This window comes from Podarcis vaucheri, assembly GCF_965113315.1.
Source record: "Podarcis vaucheri genome assembly, chromosome: 6".
NCBI classification, from domain to species: domain Eukaryota; kingdom Metazoa; phylum Chordata; class Lepidosauria; order Squamata; family Lacertidae; genus Podarcis; species Podarcis vaucheri.
Window position 1 is genome coordinate 28471101 of NC_138764.1, and position 22851 is coordinate 28493951.

The 22851-nt window shown below is 42.6% G+C and overlaps 1 long non-coding RNA gene across 3 annotated transcripts in view; it reads right to left on the bottom strand.

Annotated features, from left to right (window-relative positions):
• The window catches only part of LOC309535204, a 98746-nt gene extending 79162 nt beyond the window's left edge, over positions 1 to 19584 (bottom strand). For all 3 annotated transcript variants that reach the window (XR_014221108.1, XR_014221109.1, XR_014221110.1), the window contains exon 1: positions 19454 to 19584. This is a non-coding gene — a long non-coding RNA (uncharacterized lncRNA). The remainder of the gene's footprint in view (positions 1 to 19453) is intronic.
• Positions 19585 to 22851: the final 3267 nt, after the last annotated feature.

Below are 22851 nucleotides of genomic sequence, written 5' to 3' on the forward strand. Positions count from 1 at the left end.
TTAGAAGCCTTTTTTGGCAGGAAAAAAACTGGGAGGGACTCCTCAGATTATCACTATCAGTGACTGGAAAATTGCCTGGTTTCTTCTTTTAAGTAATGGTGATTTATAGTACACTTCTGTGGTCTGCTAAGAGGGAATCCTAGGAAAGGAAAAACACTCCTCTTCAAAGTTGGAGACAGAACTCCTACACTGGAGAAGAGATGTGATGTAAGGTTCCTCACTGAAGCTTCTGTACTCCTTGCCCGACTAATGTTGCAAGTCTAGCATTTGCATGGCAAATAACAAGTGTGCGCTGGGTGCAATTGGGAAATGTGCCAGGGTGGACCACAAAATGGGCAAGATCTAAACCAGGAAGAAATTTAGATATGCTTCTTAGCATGTCTAAGCCTTTTTCTTCCATTTTCTTCCCATGGGTTTCCATTAGGAGGTAAAAAGTGTTGTTGTTTATGAATCACTTTCCATGAGGCCTCCTGAATCATTTTGCAATATAATAGAAGCATATCAACAACCTCAGATATGCAGATGACACAAACTTGATGGCAGGAAGTGAGGAGGAATTAAAGAACCTTTTATTGAGGGTGAAAGAGGAGAGCGCAAAATAGTCTGAAGCTCAACATCAAAAAACCTAAGATCATAGCCACTGGTCCCAATACCTCCTGGCAAATAGAAGGGGAATGGGAACAGCAGTCACAAAATTAAAGGACGCCTGCTTCTTGGGAGAAAAGCGATGGCAAACCTAGACACAGCATCTTAAAAAGCAGAGACATCGCCTTGCTGACATAGGTCCATATAGTTAAAGCTATGGTTTTCCCAGTAGTGATGTATGGAATTGAGAGCTGGACCATAAAGAAGACCGCATAGGGGTACCTCTGGTTGTGGACGGGATCCATTCCACAGGTCTGGACAGATCTTCGTAACTGAAGAGACTCCTTTTGCGCACGCACATGCGGCAAAAACCCAGAAAAATACTTCCGGGTTTGCCGCTTACGTATCCCAAAGTATCTGTAAGCGGAGGTACCACTGTATCTTGATTGCTTTGAATGGCTTTTTAAAAACAAACAAACAAACAAACAAAAAACTGCAGCAACAGCAACTCCAGGTATTGTATTCCTTTCTCATGGTTAGCTGCCTTGAACTTTTTGGAAAGGTGGGATATAAATGTTTTAGGTAAGTAAATAATAAATGAAATAAAGAACTGGGGTCGGCTTGTTCCGGGGCTCTTCACCTCATCAAGAAGGTGGCCCACTTGGAAGGTGGTGGGGAAGACTTATTCAGCAATGGCAGAATCCGAGTGGGCCTTGAAGGCTGCACACTCCTCCCAAGAGCAGTGTTGTCAAAATCTCCCTGCAAAGGTATTGACATTTTTATATATTCACTCTGATTTGAGCTGTTAGGTCTGCTGTGCTCTTGTACGAAAGCCTGCAGCAGGCGACTTCCCCCCTCTTTTCTCCTCCAACCTGTGTTCAGTTGAATAATTTATTCAAACAGGGACTTGCCCTATTCGGGGGTTCAGATTGCTTATGTGCAAACACTCACACCAGGGAGGGTGTGTGTGTTGCCAGTTGGAAACATTTAACATGAAGAATACTGAAAGACAGCAAGGGAAAGGCTCTCTTAGCATAAAAGGCTATATCCCCATATTTCCACTAAGACTACCAGACACATTGTACAGGGAAAAATATGGCTGCCAGCATAAGTAAATGGGAACAGCCATCTTGTTATCTGTAAAATTCCTAGGAACAGACTGCAGACCCGCCAAGTGTCCCTATTTTCAAGGGACAGTCTCGAATTTACAGAAGCCATCCTGATTTCTGATTTGATCCTGCAAAGTCCCACTTTTCCTTAGAACATCCCTATTTTTATTGGAGAAATGTTGGAGGGCATAGTTATGTGACCCCCAAGTCAAGGAAATAAGTAACTATATAACCTTTAAAAGACATCTGAAGGCATCCCTTTAAAGGGAAGTTTTTAAAAAATGTTGCATGTTTTCTTATGTTTTTATATATGTTGGAAGTTGCGTAGAGTCGCTGGGGCAACCCAGTTGGGTGGGGTATAATTACGGTGGTGGTTATGGTGGTGGAATAGGACTCCTCTATTCACATTAGAGAAATATTGGAGGGTATGGGACCATAAAGAAGGCTGATCGCCGAAGAATGGATGCTTTTGAATTATGGTGCTGGAGGAGACTCTTGAGAGTCCGATAGACTGCAAGAAGATCAAACCTATCCATTCTTAAGGAAATCAGCCCTGAGTGCTCACTGGAAAGACAGATCATGAAGCTGAGGCTTCAATACTTTGGCCACCTCATGAGAAGAGAAGACTCCCTGGAAAAGACCTTGATGTTGGGAAAGATGGAGGGCACAAGGAGAACGGGACGACAGAAGACGAGATGTTTGGACAGTGTTCTCGAAGCTACCAGCATGAGTTTGACCAAACTGCGGGAGGCAGTGGAAGACAGGAGTGCCTGGTGTGCTCTGGTCCATGGGGTCACGAAGAGTCAGACACACTAAATGACTAAACAACAACAACATGGGACTGTACACTACAGCATACAGTCACTTTCTTGGTGTATCTTAAAAGAGATTTATTTTTTACTGGGTGGCCATGGAGCTGCTCTAAGCAGCTTAACATCTTGAAAGGAAGAAAGAGGCAGCCCTCTGACCACCTCATAAGCACAGTTAATGTGCGTCAGTTGTTGATCATGCATCTCACCCTGAAGATTTGCATTCTAATCTGTGCATGGCTGGGGGATGGGGAGGGATGCGATCGTTTGCTCCAAAATATAGAGCGGAGTGGAATCCTCCCCAACCCTAAACAATGGAATCACGTTTCACAAAGGGAAAACATGAGAAACTGAAGGGCCTGTTTCAGCACAACAAGAGTGGAAAGTGTGGGTCATATCCTTCTGCAATTTTTCTTTTTCTGGGATTTACAGCTAACTAGCCGCTCCCCTTTTGGCTTCTTTACCGCATACATCCATTAGCTCAAGAGTGGGGAACCTCAGGACTGAATACGCACACCCTCCAGGTGAAACCTGACAGCCATTTTCCAGGACCACACTCCTGCATGAGTCATGTGACCCGTGTGTGAGATTGTAACCCCGAAAAAGCACTTTTGGGGGGGCACAGCACCCAAAACCACACACTATTGGGTAGTGTGTGAGATCATGCCCCCCCTAGCTCTTCTTACAGGGCAAGTGCACATCTTGAAACCGTCTGAGAGCACGGTATCCAAAATGGCTGCTGTGATCTCACAGGGGGAAACTGGGATGTTCCGGTTTTTCTAGGACAGTTGTAAGGTATGAATATGGCCTCCCATATGTCTCTGTATGGCCCTTGGTAGTCTCCCCAGTCTCTTCATCAGCCTTGCTTCACACCCAAAATGTTTTTGCTTGACTGGAATGTTTCCTTGAACTCCAATAAGAACTTTTGCTCGCCTCAGTAGAGAATACTGAGGCATGTGTGTGTGTGTGTAGAAACTAGCCTATGGAACGAAAGTAACATTTAGGTAATTCTGCCCACAATGGACTCTGGTCCACCCACTATTGGCATGTGGCCCTCAGAAGGTTCCTCAGAAAGGAATGTTGCCCTCAAGCTGAGACATGTTCCCCATGCCTGCGTTAGCAGATAAAACTCCTGGCGTGTCATTGGCAGCGTCAAAGATTCCTGACATGACAGAGAAGATCAGAAAGCAGCTGCCTTTACTGTCTTGGATAAATGACATCTGGTTTCATTGTGCTATGGATTGTCCTTGCGGATTTTTTATTTTTTTTAAAGAAAAAATGGTTTCTGACGGCCGCTGCTTGTTATATTGTGTTTGTATTCTGCTCTTGTGTGCAGTAATTGTATCTGCATCTACAGTGGTGCCTCGCAGGACGAAAATAATCCGTTCTGTGATTCTCTTCGTCTAGCGGTTTTTCCGTCTTGCGAAGCAAGCCCATTGAGGGATTAGCGCTATTAGCGCTATTAGCGGCTTTTAGCGGCTTATCTGCTGATCAGATCAGCTGATAAGCGGCTTAGCGGCTTAGAAAAAGGGGGAGAGGGGGAAAAAACCAGCAGGAACTTGCAAGACATTGTCGTCTTGCGAAGCAAGCCCATAGGAAATTCGTTTTGCGAAGCACCTCCAAAACGGAAAACTGTCATTTTGCGAGTTTTCCGTCTTGCGAGGCATTCGTCTTGCGGGGCACCACTGTACTACATTCCTAATCTTGGTCTATAGACTGCTGCAGCAGGTTAAACAACCTGTGTTTGGGGCATTGCTTTTAAGAACGTGATTTCAGTTTATGTCAAAAGCCATAGTAGGACTTCAACCTTCTCCTTGAACTACAGCAATAGTTCAAATGTCTAGTAATCAGACCAGTATTAAAATAAATGAAAATGTGTTTTAGAAATCCCAATATTTATGGAAACATCCATATCAGGAGGGCTCAATGTACAACTCAGCAAATTACTACTTTTTAGTTGAAAATCAAACAGCATATTTTTAAGGTCTCTGGGAAATGTCTAAAGCAAACTTCAGACTTCATTTGGGCTGCTTTCTTTCAGTATCAACATCATGATTGTTATGGCTAAGTTAGTTTTGTCCTTGGAAACACCTTACCCTTAGGGCCCTAAGTTTTTCAGGAAGGAGTGTGCTAGACTTCAACGATATTTACATCAATCTAGTGAGTATATGGGACACGGGTGGCACTGTGGGTTAAACCACAGAGCCTAGGACTTGCTGATCAGAAGGTCGCGGTTTGAATCCCCACAACGGGGTGAGCTCCCATTGCTTGGTCCCAGCTCCTGCCCACCTAGCAGTTGGAAAGCACGACAAAGTGCAAGTAGATAAACAGGTACCGCTCCAGCGGGAAGGTAAACAGCGTTTCCATGCACTGCTCTGGTTCACCAGAAGCAGCTTAGTCATGTTGGCCACATGACCTGGAAGCTGTATGCCGGCTCCCTCGGCCAATAAAGCGAGATGAGCGCCGCAACCCCAGAGTCGGCCACGACTGGACCTAATGGTCAGGGGTCCCTTTACCTTTTAGTGAGTATTTCACTAATACAATAGAAAGGGTGTTGCCTCTCACAAATGTTGGTCTTTCACAAATCTAGCCTTGCATGTGGCTACAATGGTAACTTTTAAAAAGCTCCCATTGGTGTAGGGGAAAGTATCATAGAGTTGGAAGGGACCCCACGGGTCATCTAGTCTACCCCCTCAAATGTTGGAATCTCAACCAAGGCATTCATGAGAGATGGCCATCCAACCTTTGCTTAAAAACCTCCAAGAAAGAAGAGTCCACAACTTCCTGAGGGAGTCTATTCCACTGTCAAACAACTCTTACTGTCAGAAAGTTCTTCCTGATATTTAGTTGGAATCTCTTTTCCTTGTAACTTGAATCCATTGGTTCAGGTCCTACTCTCCGGAGCAGGAGAAAACAAGCTTGCTCCATCTTCCATGTGAGAGCTCTTTAGATATCTGAGTATGGCTATCATTTCTCCTCCCAGTCTTCTCTTTTCCAGGCTAAACATACCCAAGTCCCTCAACAGTTCCTCATAAGGCTGGGTTTCCAGATCCTTGATCATCTTGATCACCCTCCTCTACACATGTTCCAGCTTATCAAAATCCTTCTTACACTGTGGTGCCAGAACTGGACACAGTACTCCAGATGTGGTCTAACCAAGGCAGAATAGAGTGGTACTATGACTTCCCTTGATCTGAACACTGTACTTCTGTTGATGCAGCCTTGAATAGCATTAGCTTTTTCTGCTGCTGCATCACATTGTTGACTCATGCTTCCTTTTCATATGTACTACTGGCAAGCCAGGTGTCCTCTGTTTTATATTTGTGCAGCTGGTCATTCCTGCCCAAGGAATTTGTCCCTATTTAAACTCATTTTGTTGGTTTGGGCCTAGTTCTCCATCCTGTTACATTCTGTCTTCTGCAGCATTAGCTACCCCTACCAGTTTGATGTCATCTGCAGATTTGATGAGCATCCCCTCAATTCCTTCTTCCTTGTTGTTTATAAAGACTTTGAACAACAGTCTGGCTTGAAAGTCTATAGCAGACACCCACAGTAAGGTCCCTGTTCTTTCCCTCTCCTACAGTTTTTATCCATATACTCTCAATCTGCCCTCCATGCTCCAAGTCATGGATCTCCCCACATATTATGCTACATCTCCCCTCTTCCTGTTTGGTCTATTCCTTTTGCAGAGGTTATATCCCTCAGTTTCTACATTCTAATTAGGAGTCTCATCCTACCAGGTTTCAGTAATGCCTCTTAGGTCATATTTGTCACCCTGTATTAAGAGCTCCAATTCATCTTGCTTGTTTCCCATACCGTGCGCATTGGTTTAGAGACAACTGAAACCTGCAGCTGCTTTCTTCTTGTAGTTTCTGCCCTTTAACAGGTTTCCGTAGCACTACCTCAGTTTCCTGTGCATCAATGAAGCTATTATCCCCAGTATCAGGGAGTGAAAAGTAGTGCATATTGTCATCCCCCCCCAAATGTGGCCAGGATGTGGCGCACCCATAAGACAAAACAGTTTTGCCACAATCCTTAGTACTTTGTCAAGAGGCCCAGCCTGACTGATCAAGACTCAACTGGGCTAAACTTCAGAAACTTGCCTCTTATCCTTGGCCTTATTCAGTTGTCCATTTTGCCCTTTCTTCGGTCTTCCTTATCTTATTTACACCGTCTCTATCTACTAAATACTGTACCAATACACAACTGCATTTTGACTTCCCCATAAGTTTCTTTTGTAGGGATTAAAGTTTGCTTTTGGCTGTAGTGTTCTTATATCCAATGACTTCAAAGAAGATGTCAGAAATGAGCACTGCAACAGGAGGGAAAGATGTGCAATATATATCTATCAAGGAAAGCACGTCATTCAGGAGAGAACCTACTTAAGGTAAGCTGGCTTTTTATTTTTGTCACTCTTAAGACGCTTTTGCAGCATAAAACCTACAACACTAAGACTTGAGGCGGAGAAAGCTCAGATTTCACCTTTATCTAATCCTATTGTCTGCATCGTTCAGAGAAACTTGGTTTTCAATTAAATCATATATTCTCTGAATTCTTTAAATCTTCAGGTATAGATGAATGCCAAAATATTCTTAACGATTTGCACTGCTGTCCTGCCCACAGTCAGACTGCTTAAATCTCTTTGGACTGAATGGGGATTTTTAAAAACAGATCAAAGGTGCACAGAAAAAGGGCATATTTTGTCGAAACCAAAAACTGTAATTGTTGCTCTGCTACCACAAATGATCAATTTTTCTTGTCATAATGGTATTTCTTAATGAGAAGTAAAATTGGCCTCCGAAGTATTTATTTATTTTTAGAAGGGCATGTTAGCAAGTCAATTAATTAAGTCCTTCCTCCAATGTATCTTCTATACATATGCAGCATAATAAGGTCTGATATTGAGCTATGTGCCCAATTTCAGAAGCATTGCCAGGAATCAACCTTTGAGAAATAGCCTCATGTATTCTTGGGGTTCAAATCTGAATCATGCAATTAAGAAAGTAAAAGGAGAAGGTTCAGCCGAAAATAATGTACTTTGTGCTTAAAATATGAAACTTGACACACTCCTATATTAACCCATGCTGGATATATATATCTTCACAAGCTCAAGAGGTCAAGACACGAGAGCTTTAGCAACTAATCTACACTTAATGACCCACCCAGTGATATTCAGAATATCACTCATGAAATCACCCAAGATATCCCTCAAGTAATTAATGACCCACCCAGTGATATTCAGAATATCACTCATGAAATCACCCAAGATATCCCTCAAGTAATTAAGGAACAAAAGAAGAAAAGGCACACTAATCTAGGAACTTCCTCTCTGCCCAGAACGTTGGAGGCTATACACCACACCCCTCAACAGTATTTATAGGAACTCAAACACCAGACTCTGCTCTGTTCCAGTAACAAGAAGCCGAAAGCACCAGCCTGAAGATGACGAGTGAGACCTCGTCGAAACGTCGCACAGACACCCCGACTCTTACACGGGAAGACACCCGAAGACACCAAAACCTGCATTCCTATACCCGTGAAAATCTACGAAAGCAAATATATATATATATATATATATATATATATATATATATATATATTGATCCCAGTAAGCAATGCCCCCTGGTGGCCATGAGACTAATAAACAAGTATTTGTGGCATACACTTTTGTACCATTCAAATCATAGAATTAATCATAGAATCATAGTTGGAAGGGACCACGAGGGTTATCTGGTCCATTCCTCTGCAATGCAGGAATCTTTTACCCAACATAGGGCTCAAACTCATTAGCCTGAGATTAAGAGTTTCATGCTCTACCAACGGAGAATTCCTCTGTGCTGTAGTTAGTATACAGGAGCTATGTGAGCTGCACAAGCATGATTTACATGAGGATGCTGTGAAGTGGGAGTCCCAATCCAAATTTCAAACTCTGTGTTAATATGTAGCTAGGATTGCAGACTTTATGGTTCAGGGATATGCAACATACCCTCCAACATTTCTCCAGTGAAAATAGGGACATCCCATTCCATATTGATATTTTTACTACAGTATCCATACCCTACACATTTTACTGGGACGCCCCAGCCACTCTGGGAGGCTTCCAACATATATAAAAGCATAATAAAACATTAAACATTTTTAAAAACTTACCTATACAGGATTGCCTTCAGACGGCTCAGGGGTTGGAGAACGCCATACCCTCCAACATTTCTACAATGAAAATAGGGACCTCCTACTGTACTCTCCAAAAATTTTCCAATGAAAATAGGGACATCCTAAGGAACAGTGGCACATTCTGGGATCAAATCAGAAACCAGGGTAGTTACTCTAAAATAGGGAAACTTGGAGGGTAGGTTGCAAGAGAGTCCTGGCCTGCAGAGGCTGTAGCACACTGTCCAGAAAGGACCACCCATTCTACCTCTCATCAACCAGTGTTCTGTCCAGCATCACATCTGGTGGTGGTGGCAGGAGGAGGAAGAGAGTCCAATTGTGGAATTGAGCAGAGTATGACACAGTTTCAGTGGCCAACAGCTCCTTCGCCTCCTGCCATGTAAGGGAAAGACAGAGGAAGCAGTCCCTGGTCAGTGGCAGTGGCAGGAGGAGGAGGAAGCTGAGCACCAGAGAGGAGGAACCAACATCCATTGAAGCCACACTGCCACCAGTCCTCATGACCATTTGTGATTCTTCCTGTTAGTGCCAGTGACCTTCAGGTAATGGAGAGAAATCAGATGATGAGCAGCTCTTTCAAGTTCCTGTTTACAGGATGGACACATTGAACATAAGGAGATAAGAGCCCTGGTGGATCAAGACAAAGGCCAATCCAGTCTAGCATCCTGTTCTCACAGTGGCCAGCCTGATGCCTATGGAAGCACTAATAATAATAATAATAATAATAATAATAATAATAATAATATGCTACCCCAGCCACTCTGTGTGGCTCCCAACGGAGTATTAAAAGAACAATAAAACACCAAACACTAAAAGCCTCCCTATACAAAGTTGCCTTCAGATGTCTTCTAAAAGTCAGATAGTTGTTTATTTCCTTGACATCTGATGGGAGGGCGTTCCACAGGGTGGGCGCCACTACCGAAAAGGCCTTTTGTTTGGTTCCCTGTAACTTCACTTCTCACAGTGAGGGAACCGCCAGAAGGCCTTTGGAGCTGGACCTCAGAGTCCACTAAAGTGAAGCACTTCTAGTGGCCTCACACATGCAGGTTAGAACATGAGAATGGGATAGAAGGCCCACACTGTCATATTGTGCCGAGTTTTGGATTTCTGGAAGAAAGGCACCATTCCAATCTGTAGCAATTACTTTCAGAGTTGTGTGGCGGTCATTTGACAATCACTTCTGGTTTCGAGTTAGTGCTTGCAGAAACGAGTGGCAATCTAATTAGAAGTCCAGTGTGGTTTTCCATTCTGAATGCCGGGGGGAGGGGCTGCAGTGCATTTTGGACAAGAAAGAACTGGTGGTGTGAAAATAATGTGCCGTGTACGTCTAGCTTGACAGGATACAAAGAAGTCATAGCAACAGGGTGCCTCCCTTTCTGTTAAGAGAAATCTAGATAGTAAACATGCCACACATACTACTTTCCCCCTTTTATCTTTGACATATACCTTCTACTTCTTGCAAACTTCATGACAATGGGATGATTTACTCATTAACTGCTACAGCAACTAGAAACAATGGCATCCCTGTAAGGTGCCTGAACTCTTTTTCTCCTTGCAGATTTTACTTAGAGGCGTCATATTGATTTCCTCCGCAAAATGGGAGGTGCCATTGCCTATTTGTCAGCTTAAAAAACTGAGCCATTCAAACAGTTGTGGGTCTTTTGTGTCCTTTGCTATGAAACATTTTCTTTATTCTCATCAAGCTGATTTTTGTGCTCAGTTAGAAATCTGAACTCTACTGTGTAAACGTAAGTTTTGTTTATTCACAGACGAACACATAGGTCATATACACCAGCAACATGTGGCCTTCCAGATGTTGATGAACTACAATTCCCAGCATCCCTACCCACTAAACATGCTGGCTTGGGTGGATGGAAGAGTCCAACAACAGCTGGAAGGCCACAAATTCACAACCCCGATATACACAGCCCTCAGCTCTTTGGAGAAGACCACCATCATGATTTGATGGTGTGGTGTGCACAGCAGCCCGACACTCCTTTAAAGATGGGGAGGAATTCATTTGGGTTGCAATAATTAAAGTGTATTTCCTCAATTAATCCATGAATAAAAATCCAGCCATCATTTGCCATTTGTACTCCTATGCATTTCACATTTTAAAAGGTATGTATTAGGAGACAGGGTATATACCAGTGAAAACAACATACAAAAAGGCACTGTATTATGGACATTAGTTCGGCAAAAAAAAATTATAGGCTGTGAAGGCATACTAATTGTACATATTAGGAGAAATGTCGCAGAAATGCATGCAAATATTCATGTGGGCTTTTAATCCTCATCCCCAGAAGATGATGTGGAAATGAGGCCAACTGAATGAAAGACTGGGGAAGCAAGCGAGAGAACCCAAAATTTACCTTTTTGTCCCTCCCTACTCTTGTTGGGCATATTCTTCCAGTCTGAAAGCCAGAGGTTTCCACAGCAACCATAATATGTCTGAATCTTCTCTGTCTCAGTCCATATTTTCAATGGGTGCCTATCAATGATTGTGGCTTTTCACCACTGGGAAAATTCTTCCTCTTACTCCTTAGCTATAATTTGGTCTCAGCGTTAGATGCCAATATAATTTGTTTCCCCAATTCAAAAGGCAGTTGTTTTTTCTGCCTGATGCATTTATTCTTAAAGGGCATGCCTGCAATAATTGAGAGCCACTGCATGATGTTAGGCATTTGTAGCATTGTTAAAGATATTTGAAGCAAACACAGCTTCCAGTGTTAAATTATGCTGTTATGTGTCCAAGAAAGACTTGCCAGGATGAGGCTATGGTTGTCATCCGTCTGTCTTGGGAGGCAATGGAAGAATACACCTTCAAGGGTGAAGTTAAACCTTTGGAGAGTGACAGTGTCTGCTATGGTTGTAGAGACTGAATTTGGCAGAGACATGTTTTGTTGCAGCTGGGCAGATGAAGGTGTCCAGTTGTGCTGCTGCAGGTGTACCATGGCATTTCCTCTTTCTGCCCTCCTCCCAGTGATCATTCGTCCTCTGGTCACTGCTGTAGATACACAGCCTGACTGATTGTCTTCAAGCACTGCAGTCATCTGCAAGGGATTCCCAGAGCTTTGTAATGCAGAGTTAGTCTGCCAATGACTCTGGTGCCTGAAGCCAGCTTCCCATAGAGCTCCTTGGCAACATAATGGAGCAGGATGTTAGTTTTCATCTGGCTGATGCTAAGGCCAAATCCATGCAGACTTGGGCAAAATGGTTGATGAGTCTCTGTAGAGTTTCCTTGGAGTACACTGTCAATACTACATCATCTGCAAACAACATCTCACACACTTGTTGTCTTGGCGTGGAAAAGTGTCAGGTTGAATAGATAATAATAATAATAATAATAATAATAATAATAATAATAATAATAATAATAATATATTATTTATACCCTGCCCATCTGACTGGGCTTCCCCAGCCACTCTGGGCGGCTTCCAAAAGACTATTAAAATACTGTGATACATCAAACATTAAAAGCTTCCCTGCCTTCAGATGCCTTCAGATGTCTTCTAAAAGTCTGGTAGTTGTTGATCCCATACAACATGATCAACTGCTTTCTCCGCCCCATAAACACCTGTCATTGCTCCCAAACCATTCTGAAGAGCCCAGTGTCCCAGGGGCCACTAGGGGTGCATTGGAAGATGGCCGACAATACCATCTCTCCCGCTCACATGGGGTAATTAAGAGGCTGATATGGGAGTATGCAGCCTCCCTTGTTACCCCAGGGAATGGGGAAACACTGCCTCGCCTGCTGTTGCCATAAATCACCCCCGAGTTTGAAAGAAGGGGGTGAAGGCACTAGGCGCACGCTGTCTCTGATCGCGCGAACTGGCTGCAGGAGCTCGAAATAAACAATTAGAGAGAAGCAAATGCACATATTTCAAGTGAAGAACGGGAGTGAAGACTGCTAATTGAAGTGACCTCTGTGAAGTAGAGTGACGGGTTGGATTTAACAGGAATATATCATGAAGAAGATACATCAAAGGGTTGGTATGTCGGAACGGGACTGGATGGGGGGGACTTTTTTTCTTTTCTTCTACGTGATTACCCAATAACCCCTCCCCAAGAAAGAAACGTCGCATAACTGACCTAAGCGGGATGATTAAAAACTGTGTGGAAATGAATTATTAACCAAAAGTTTGGCTTATGGAGATCTGGAAAGAACAAGGGCTTTTGGAATGACGCAGCAATAAAAAGAGAGTCGCCATGTTGGCAGGTTTTGTCGAAAGAGTGATGATTGAGGAGGAGGAAGCTATGGATTTGTTTTCATATTGGATTCCTGGCAGAACCTCCTCAGAAGACTGAGAAAGGGAGTGACAGACCTGTGAAGATTAACGAGTAGACGGTAAGAGTGTTTTTCTTTATGGAAGTGATGAAAAGCGGCAGCCGTCTGAATATGACTCTTGGATGAATGGAAAAACCCACACAGGATTACAATTTGTTTCAACTCGCTTGTGGAGACTATCAGAGGTCACAAAGAGAAAGAAAAAATATATGAAAATAACAAGAAGAGATGTGGAAAACAACAAGAAAGGATTGGATAGGATTGTGAACATCATTTGGACAGATTTGTGGACATTAAAGCAGCAGCGACAAGATGATTGGATCCCTTTCGGAACTTGAAAAATGGGTACCCCCAACAAAAATTTAAAATTTGGCTTTGTAATTTGGAATGTGATTTGATTGGTCTGTTAATAAAAATTATCTTAAAAAAGAAGAAGAGCCCAGTGTCCCATTCAAAACTCTGAAAAGTCTAAGTTTCAGTTTGAAAATGGACAGTAGCAACACAAAGACAATGTCACTAAGTCCCAAAGCTTTTCTTAGGCATGTGATCTGCCTTGCTATTCCCACATGACCCAAAACCTAAAGACCCATTACCCGCAATTCACAATTCAAACTGACTTACTGCTGGCAAGCACCCAGCCACATGTATACTTTTATTCCAATTACTCCAGCCCCAGCCAATCACACTGTCTAATTGAATATTCTAAAACTGCATACTGAGAATTTTAACTCACCTCCACCAGTTAAAGCTCCGCATGACAGTTAAACCGACTTTCGCCTGACCAGAGAGAAAACTTTGCCCATCAAATACACTATGATATACATTACAACACAGGTGTCAGAATGCGTTACCCATTAAAGCTCAGTTCAAATAAGCAGGATGTCTTCACTGGGAGTTTCATTAAACTCAAAGTGGGGGCAACTTTGAGTTTAATGGAACTCCCAGCATACTCAGGCAAAGTGGGGGCACTTGAATAGGCATGTATAAAATTTGCCCTGTATGGAATTATACTGACGGGCACTAGTAAAAGGAGGGCAGAACTTAGCCTCTACCCTTGGGACGCTTCACTATCCCTGGCAAGAGATTTCACAGTGTGTATTAGTACATAGCATCTTTCCAAGGGATGCCTCAATGTCAGATCTCTTGCAAATCTAGTTTTAAAAGATCCTGCAGGAAATGATGCAAAAAAACCAACAACCCTAAAACAAACTCCTCCTTGCAATTCTGGCGTGCCTCTGATAGCCTGGCCTCAAACTGGACAGTTTCCCATTTTCCCTTCCAATATGCAACTCCTCTTTCCTGACACAGTCTACCTGTCGTAACGGCTGGCATTTTGCCGTGTCACAATAAAATATGCTTCTGAATGCCAGTGCCAAACATTTGAACATATCACTATTTAAATGCATGTGCGCCTGCCTCTCCTGATATTCAGGTTTTTATTACTTGGCTGTAAAAACGTCTAGTAAACAAAATCCCATTTTATCAGCAGAAAGGTATATTGACATTGGAGGCTTCTGAAAGCCCTAAAGTAGAAAAATACAACAACTTTTAAATAAAGATAAGTATTCTCTTCCTTACTTTGGCCTCCCCCCACAAATAAACCCAGCCACTCAAGCATCAACAAAGATATGTGTTTCTAGAAGGAAAAATCGACAAAACAGGATATATATATAGGGGTTCTGCATGTGGAAAGCAAATGCTAATTTTAATTGAGGGTTGGAAAAATGATAATGAGTTTTGAACTTTGACTTGTGTTTTCTTCCCGTGATGATATTTTCAAGTCTTATTTGCTAAATTATGATGACCAGATAAAAATGTAATTACATGCATAATTTATTTGTGGTTTTTTCATTGCAGTTCGTTTTACTGGGACGCTAAGGGGCGGGGGAGAGAGATTTATTGCACATTTAAATGGAACATCGCATAGCAGTTTCTGGCAAATGTATTAGGACATGATTCAGCCAAGGTTAAGCTCTTTTAAGTTGCATTGATTTCAGCAGAAAAGATTTAAACATGTACTTAATTCACCCATTGGAATCAATGGGACTGAAAAGTGCTTAATTTCAGTGAGTTTGTCCTCTTAATTTTCATTCTCTCAAAGTTACAGATTCTTACAAGTGTGAACATGACAATACCTTGGAAGATGTTTCCACTATTCTACAGATTTCCCCATGTAACACATGAGAAGCAGCTCACCAAGTGTGGCAGAGCCCCTATGCTAGTTTCCCAGCAATTAGGTCACTGTTGCTTACTGGTAGGAAGAGGGAAAGAGGCGAGGGAGTGGGGAGGTTGGGAAGGTGCAAATGCACTGGCAGGAATGCTGGATCAGGTGTCTGGTGTTTTTACACCATGCCAACTTCCCCATCACTTTAAAGGTAAAGGTAAAGGGACCCCTGACCATTAGGTCCAGTTGTGACCGACTCTGGGGTTGCGGCACTCATCTCGCTTTATTGGCCGAGGGAGCCGGCATACAGCTTCCGGGTCATGTGGCCAGCATGACTAAGCCGCTTCTGGTGAACCAGAGCAGCGCACGGAAACACCGTTTACCTTCCCGCCAGAGTGGTACCTATTTATCTACTTGCACTTTGATGTGCTTTCGAACTGCTAGGTTGGCAGGAGCAGGGACCGAGCAACGGAAGCTCAACCCGCTGCGGGGATTCGAACTGCCGACTTTCTGGTCAGCAAGTCCTAGGCTCTGTGGTTTAACCCACAGCGCCACCCGTGTCCCTCCCCACCACTTTACTCTCCTGGTAAATTACAGTTCCCCCTGCCAGAAAGCTAGTGCAGCAGCTCTGCCCAACCTGGTAAGCCACTTTTGCATATCATGTAGGTTTGAAATAGATTGCTTGGAACTACAAGTGGCTGTTGTGATTTGGAGTTGGCTTACAGAGTGTATTATTCATTCTTTCATTTAAAAGATTTATAATACTGGACAAGGCATAACAAAAAGTAAACTACAAAGCAAAAGAACCAACTTTGTACATAAAGTGTAATGCCACACATAAATAAACAGAAATAGAGGCAGCTAAAAAAAACCAGCTGGCTCGAACCATTTCAAAGGTGTGATGTTGCTCTGGATCTGCTTGCCTGTGTGCTTGATCACACACCCTATGATAGTCATTTGTAAATAAGCAGATTTTTGCAAAGTCAATACAGTGCCCTGGTGGTCCTCTTCCAAAGAAACTAACACCATAAGGGCTGTTGGAATTTCTTACGTGAGAAATCCGAAAATGTGAAAAAGAAATAATCACTGGGAAAACCAGGAGATGCTAAACAGTCAGAACCTTCTGAGAGCTTCAAAAGCTCTGATTCTGCTGTCCTTTCACACATGCAAAGGCTTACCTGGACACAGAGCATCCTGAATGTGTAACGGCTACTCAATTAAATTGAGGGAAAACTCTGTTCTTACAGATGTTGAAAAACTCCAGGAGAACGATGTTGGTAGAGTAGCTAAATTGTAGTTGGGAAGCCAAATCATGTGCAATGCTGACTCTTTTCTTGAAATTAAAAGAATGTCCAAACACCTGTTAAGATATTCAGAAAGCTTTTGCTTGCAGAACATATAGATAAAGAAGAATATATGCAAAGTCTTTACATTCACATGCTCATCCAAGCATGGGCTTAGTTGAAAATTACAGCTTCTTCCTTAAACATTCAAACAAACTATGTTTTTCTCTCAGTACTTGCACTCAGCCTTCTGTGAAATACCCAGCTGGGCCATGCAATTCTTTCGGAGTAGTTTCCACTTTCTCCTTCCAGCAGATTTCTCCTTACTGCTTCTTTGGAAGATCATTGACTTTTGTGCTTCTTTCTGCCACACACATTCACACAGAAACATTAGCACTCCTCTCCTCTATTGCATTTAGAGAGAGACTTAACTAACACCGTCTCTTCATCAGTGTTCATGGAGATGTAGCCATTACGGCCAAGTCACTCGCACACAAAACAAAATGGAGCATGTAATAAGATGCTTGTCATGTGACCAAAGCTAACCAATCATGTGAGAGTTACTGGGGAACATTCCAGAATTAAACACACAGTAATGCATTTCAGCATTCCCAATTTCAGTAAAGTAAATCGCTATACTTAACAAGTACTGGAAGCCTTTGTATCATGGCCAGTATGCTATCCAAAAGAAAACCATTAGGTGTTTGTGCTTTTCTGTCGCGGGCCCTTGGGCTTTAGGCTCCTCCAGGAACTTTCCTCATTGCATTATGAAACTCCTAATCTCTTCAATTATTAACTGTCACTCCCCTCGCTGAGCATCCTCTTCTACAGATACAGAAGACCTTCCTCATCACATTCCTTCCCCCTGTCCTTGCTTTTAAATCATTAATCTTTCATCCGCGTTCTGCTGAGTTGGTATAAAATCCCAGCCGTCCGCTCACAGTCGCTTCACCTACTTTATTTCGCCTCTTTGATGCAGAGGACTTGTTTTCCCACGGCTGTTCCCAGAGATGTGTCACCATGCAGTTGAACCAAACCAGTTTCCCCCCTCAAGCTGTCCTTCGATCTTCCTTCATCAGTGAATGCTCTCTCGAGTCAGTCAATGACCTTGAATGTGCAACATTTCTCTTACGCTGGACCAGCTTTCTCTGTGTGTTCCCATTTCCGGTTGTCTCTGACATGCGTGTGGGTCCCAGGGCTTCCCAGTACACCCTTTGCTGGTGAATGTAGATCAAGTGTACTTTCGTGATGATGCCACAGAAGTGGGGCTCATTTCCTTGCATCTGATAGTTTTCATAACCTCTTCTTTTGTCCCAACAATCAAAAAGATATATTCCTCTGAGCCTCCCATTTTTAGAATTAAAGAAGACAGCAGTTATTTCTCCACAATATAGCGAAAGTGACATTTCCACTCCTAAGTTTTATAGCAGTACACATTTCATTCTGATGGCAGTGATAATTTCTGTTTATGTTTTGCTTCTACATCTTACCTAACACCATTGTCTTTGATGTAGTAATGGAAACGATAAGATACATTTTTTAAAGAAAGAAAGAAGATAAAATACTATTATCAGGCAAGCACAAGGTAAGCACAATTAAAGCTGCAGCTTGGAAGTAGTGTTGTACTGATCCCTGTCTGCCAGTTTTCCAACATTTCCCCTCATAAAAGAACATTCTGTTTTTCTGCCTCATTCACAAGAGCTCTAGAATTTATTTAGAATTTCTGAGGGTGTGAGATTCAACATAACTTGTGATGTGGCCAAGGGTTTTATGGGTGTTTTTGTTTAATTCTCAGTCATGAATGGAGAAATGGGTGGATTCTGACCCGAACTGGCAACCCTATGAAGATGCTCTAACACATGGGTAGGCAAACTAAGGCCCGGGGGCCGGATCTGGACCAATCACCTTCTAAATCCGGCCCACAGACGGTCCAGGAATCAGCATGTTTTTACATGAGTAGAATGTGTCCTTTTATTTAAAATGCATCTCTGGGTTATTTGTGGGGCAGAGGAATTCGTTCTTTTTTATTTTTTTCAAAATATAGTCTGGCCCCCCACAAGGTCTGAGGGACAGTGGACCAGCCCCCTGCTGAAAAAGTTTGCTGACCCCTGCTCTAACATCCAAGGTGTTGTGGCTTTGTCACAACACTTTCCTATTGCTTCAGCAAGTGTATTATCTTCATAGAGATTGTTACTGAAACAACAAGAAAGGTAAGAAGAAAAGAAAAATAATTCTCACCTTCCTTCTTACAAAGGTACCCCCCCAAAATTTTCTTGAATCAGAGAGCTGCCTCCTTCTTATCCAAGTAGTGAGATTCTCATTGGCCTCACAATAATTCTCCCTCAGCAGAGGACATTTGCTCACCTGAATTATCTGATGAAGTTACAGTGGTGCCTCGCAAGACGAAATTAATCCGTTCCGCGAGTCTCTTCGTCTTGCAGTTTTTTCTTGTGAAGCACGGCTATTAGCGGCTTAGTGGCTATTAGAGGCTTAGCAGCTATTAATGGCTTAGCGGCTTAGCGGCGATTAGCGGCTTAGGGGCTTTAAGAAAAAGGAAACAAACTCGCAAGAACTCGCAAGACGTCTTGTCTTGTGAAGCAAGCCCATAGGGAAATTCGTCTTGCAGAACGACTCAAAAAATGGAAAACTCTTTCGTCTTGCGCGTTTTTCGTCTTGCGAGGCATTCGTCTTGCGAGGTACCACTGTACATACATCATACAAATAACACGGTTTATGTATGCCACCTTTCCATAATTGAAACCATGCTCAAGGCAGCAGATAACATGAAAAATACTTTACAAACATAACAGAAGTAGTCGTGAACAATAAATTAAACAACAAAAAGTACACAACCAAACTGAACAATTTCCACATAAATTACCAGTTCCAAAATAAAGATATGACAAACCAAGAGACCCCCCCCCCCAGCAACAACACCACCCTAGCCCAATAGTTTGTTCAGCTTCAGTTTTGTAGCTGGAATTAGTCACGGCTCCACCCTCCCAGGCCAGATGGGAAAGGCCTACAAAACAGGAAGCAGGACTCACAGCCAAGAAGTTGTGTCCATCCTCTGGTCACCAGGCCTCGGATAGATTACTTTGATTTCTGGTTCCTTCTTGGAAGCCAAGGGATAGACTTTGCATTGCCTGCAGCATATCCCGAAGTGACTGTGAAGCCCTTTCAACCAAAGATAGAATGGGGAAAAGTTTAAAAAAAAATGAATTTAGGGCCCCCTGACACTTCCAAGATAAAGATGAATTTGTTGCCATAAGCATCTTGTGGACAGAAGTAGGTCTCAACAAGAAAATCTTGCCAAAAGACCCTTCAAAACATGGAGATGGCCTTGCTGTAATTATAGCCACAAAGTAAAAAGGCAAGTCTAAAGCATTTAAACTGCCCCAGAGCACAATCATTTGGGGATAATCCAGCCATGACTGGAGGGTTCTAAATCTTGATGGTTAGGTAATTATAGAACTGAATCCTATAACCCCTAACCAATAAAATGTCTCCCTAGCTAATAAAACACACTTTTCTTGCTTTCCTTCTCTCGTCTTCCTCTCTCTCCTTGTCTTACACTTCCCACAAATACTTGCACTTGCCAAAGTTCCCTGGTAACTAAGCCAGCAGGGGGACGTGTCACAATGCCAGGCATGTCACTGTTACCGTAGCAGTTTTGGTCAACATTGCACATTGTTCTTCTTCATGCTAATTTTTATAGCTCTCAATAAATTAAATTTTTAAATTATGATTTAAACACATTCTAGAACATTTCATTTAAAGAGTTCCAGTGCATTGTCTGTTATAAAACTGTGATGTAACAAAACAATGCAGTATTCTTAAGATGACAACAAAATTGAGAGGCAACAACAATACGAAATAATGAAGCAGGCCAGAGGCCACACAATTCCTGTGCAATTTTTTAAAGTGTAACTTATTGTCAGAAGGAGTGTTGTATATTTGTAATGGATGAGAGAGTAGATTTGAATTACCTAGGATAACTGAAAACACAAAACTGGGCATGAGCCCAGGTTGGAAGTTAAAAACAAACAAACCATGAACAGTAAAGAATTTCCAATGCTTTGACTGCACTTTGGAAACTGGATAATTAGGCACATTGAAATATCCACGGATGGAGAATTTTTTGGAGGGAAATCTTTATAGATGACCACAGGAAGTTTGGAGGGGGTGGGAGGAAGGGTGGGGTGGGGAAACGATTCCGTAAATCTATTCCTTGAGATACCAGGTCATACTAGATATAAAATGTAAAAAGTTTTCTCACTATCACACATTAAAAGAAAGTAATTTTAGCAGGCTCTGAAGAAACACCCGTCAGTAATAGCACTGCGGAGAAAATAGGAATGTGATGCAGTCAGGCTGCAGTAATAATACCCTTGATCTGAAGGATGCAGGTTTGCTAAGCACACAGCCTTGTTTTTTAATATGGCTAAGTATCTTTGTGAAGGAGCACATTAGAAATAGGGGAATGATAGAAAGTGCAAATGCTTTCATTCTAGAACATATACATTATAATAAAGGGTTGCCTAAGAGTAATATCAAACTAGTCAAGGTTGTGTGGATGGGGGGGGGGATATTATCAGAAGGAAAGTTGGACTAGTAAAGGGTTGCCTGGATTGTAGGGAGAAGCAAATTTACACTCAACACATATTAAATAAGTGAAAAGGTCAACAGGTTGCACTGAGAACCCAGCATTTTAAAATGAAAATTGTCAACTTGATAAGAATACACCAGACATGTAGCTAGACTAAGGGCGCCTCAACAGTTTTGCATTGCAAATGGATCATTCATCTCCGGTTTTTCTCTGCGCACGATTCATACTCAGTCATCCACAAACTCTGTTTATTAGCTTTAGATTTTTCAGAGGTACTCCAGTTATTCCCTATCCACATCACTGGACAGTCCTTGATGGAATGTTCCTGTCCTATGTTTTCTGCCTCTCCCATCAATCACTACTCAACCGCCCTCCACTCCCTTTCCCCCAATCTGGGCCAAGCACACAGCTATTTCTATACCTCTGCAGGCACATCTTTTAAAATGTTTTCTTCTTCCCCCACAGGAAGGGACACAAGAGTTCAATAGCATTTGTTACCACTACCAGTGCCCAGTTATCATGTATCACAATGATAACTGTTTTCTGCTGCTCCAGAGAAGCGGACACGGAGCAATGGATCCAAACTACAAGAAAGAAGATTCCATCTAAACATTAGGAAGAACTTCCTGACAGTAAGAGCTGTTCAACAGTGGAATTTGCTGCCAAGGAGTGTGGTGGAGTCTCCTTCTTTGGAGGTCTTTAAGCAGAGGCTTGACAACCATATGTCAGGAGTGCTCTGATGGTGTTTCCTGCTTGGCAGGGGGTTGGACTCGATGGCCCTTGTGGTCTATTCCAACTCTATGATTCTATGATTCTATTCTACAATGGGCAAACAGAGCTTTGTGCTTTTGGAGAGGCTTTTTGAAAATGCTGCCACCAGAAAGTTGTGAAACATTGATATATAGGCTATTGTGCAAAAATGTATGGTTTGTTCCCAACAACCTGGAGCCATTTGTGCTCATCCTCAGCATATTCCTTTCAGTCCAGATCCTGCTATCCAGAAGGCTGGGTGTACTTACTTGACACACATTGAAAAACCTCTCCTTGCTTAGGTTATCCCTGCCTTTCCCCCCTTCACATGCCCCAGGTGAATGATTATTGTGATCTTGGTATATGACCACCCACAATGTCTTTGGTCAGTTGTGGATACTGTTAGAATTCCTGCTCCGTGATTGAGGTCATGGGATTTTTGTCTATCACATGATGGTGTATGTTTTGACTCCACAGAGTGGGAAGTGACGGAGACAGAATGTTTGTGTTACTGTGTTCCGTGAAGTGGGACTATTGTCCTTTGTTATTTCTCTTTTGCTGTCTGATGCTGGAGAGAGAGGGAGCCATTTGCAGTGTTCCATGTGTGTTTATATGTAAATAAAGTGGATTAGGCAAAATGCTGAGTTGCTGAGGTCTGTTACACAAGCTGCGCAAACTCTGTGGATCCCTAAGTGTGCCGATGTCTGTTGGAATCGGTCGCTGTAATGTTCGGGCTGAAGAAAGCTTTTGAAGCTCCTGAACAATCAACCAAGAGGGAGGGGACATGCCAGTCAGGCATGTGTCTCTGCCAGGGTCCTACTCGAGAGTAGGATGAGTTCCTGACAGATACAGCCCTCATTGCTAGGACCACCTACACCAGTTTTCATCTGTTTTTAAAGAGACACACTGTGGGGTAATGCAGAATCAATCAGCTAAGATATTTTGCTTTTCAAATGAAACCAGTTTCTCAAGAAGCACTTTTCAGGGGCAGAAAAAAATGCAGCAGATCTAGCTTCTGTGTGGATGACATAGGCTCCATTGGCCATGTGTGCACAACCTTAGGTATACCAAAATTAAAATAAAGAG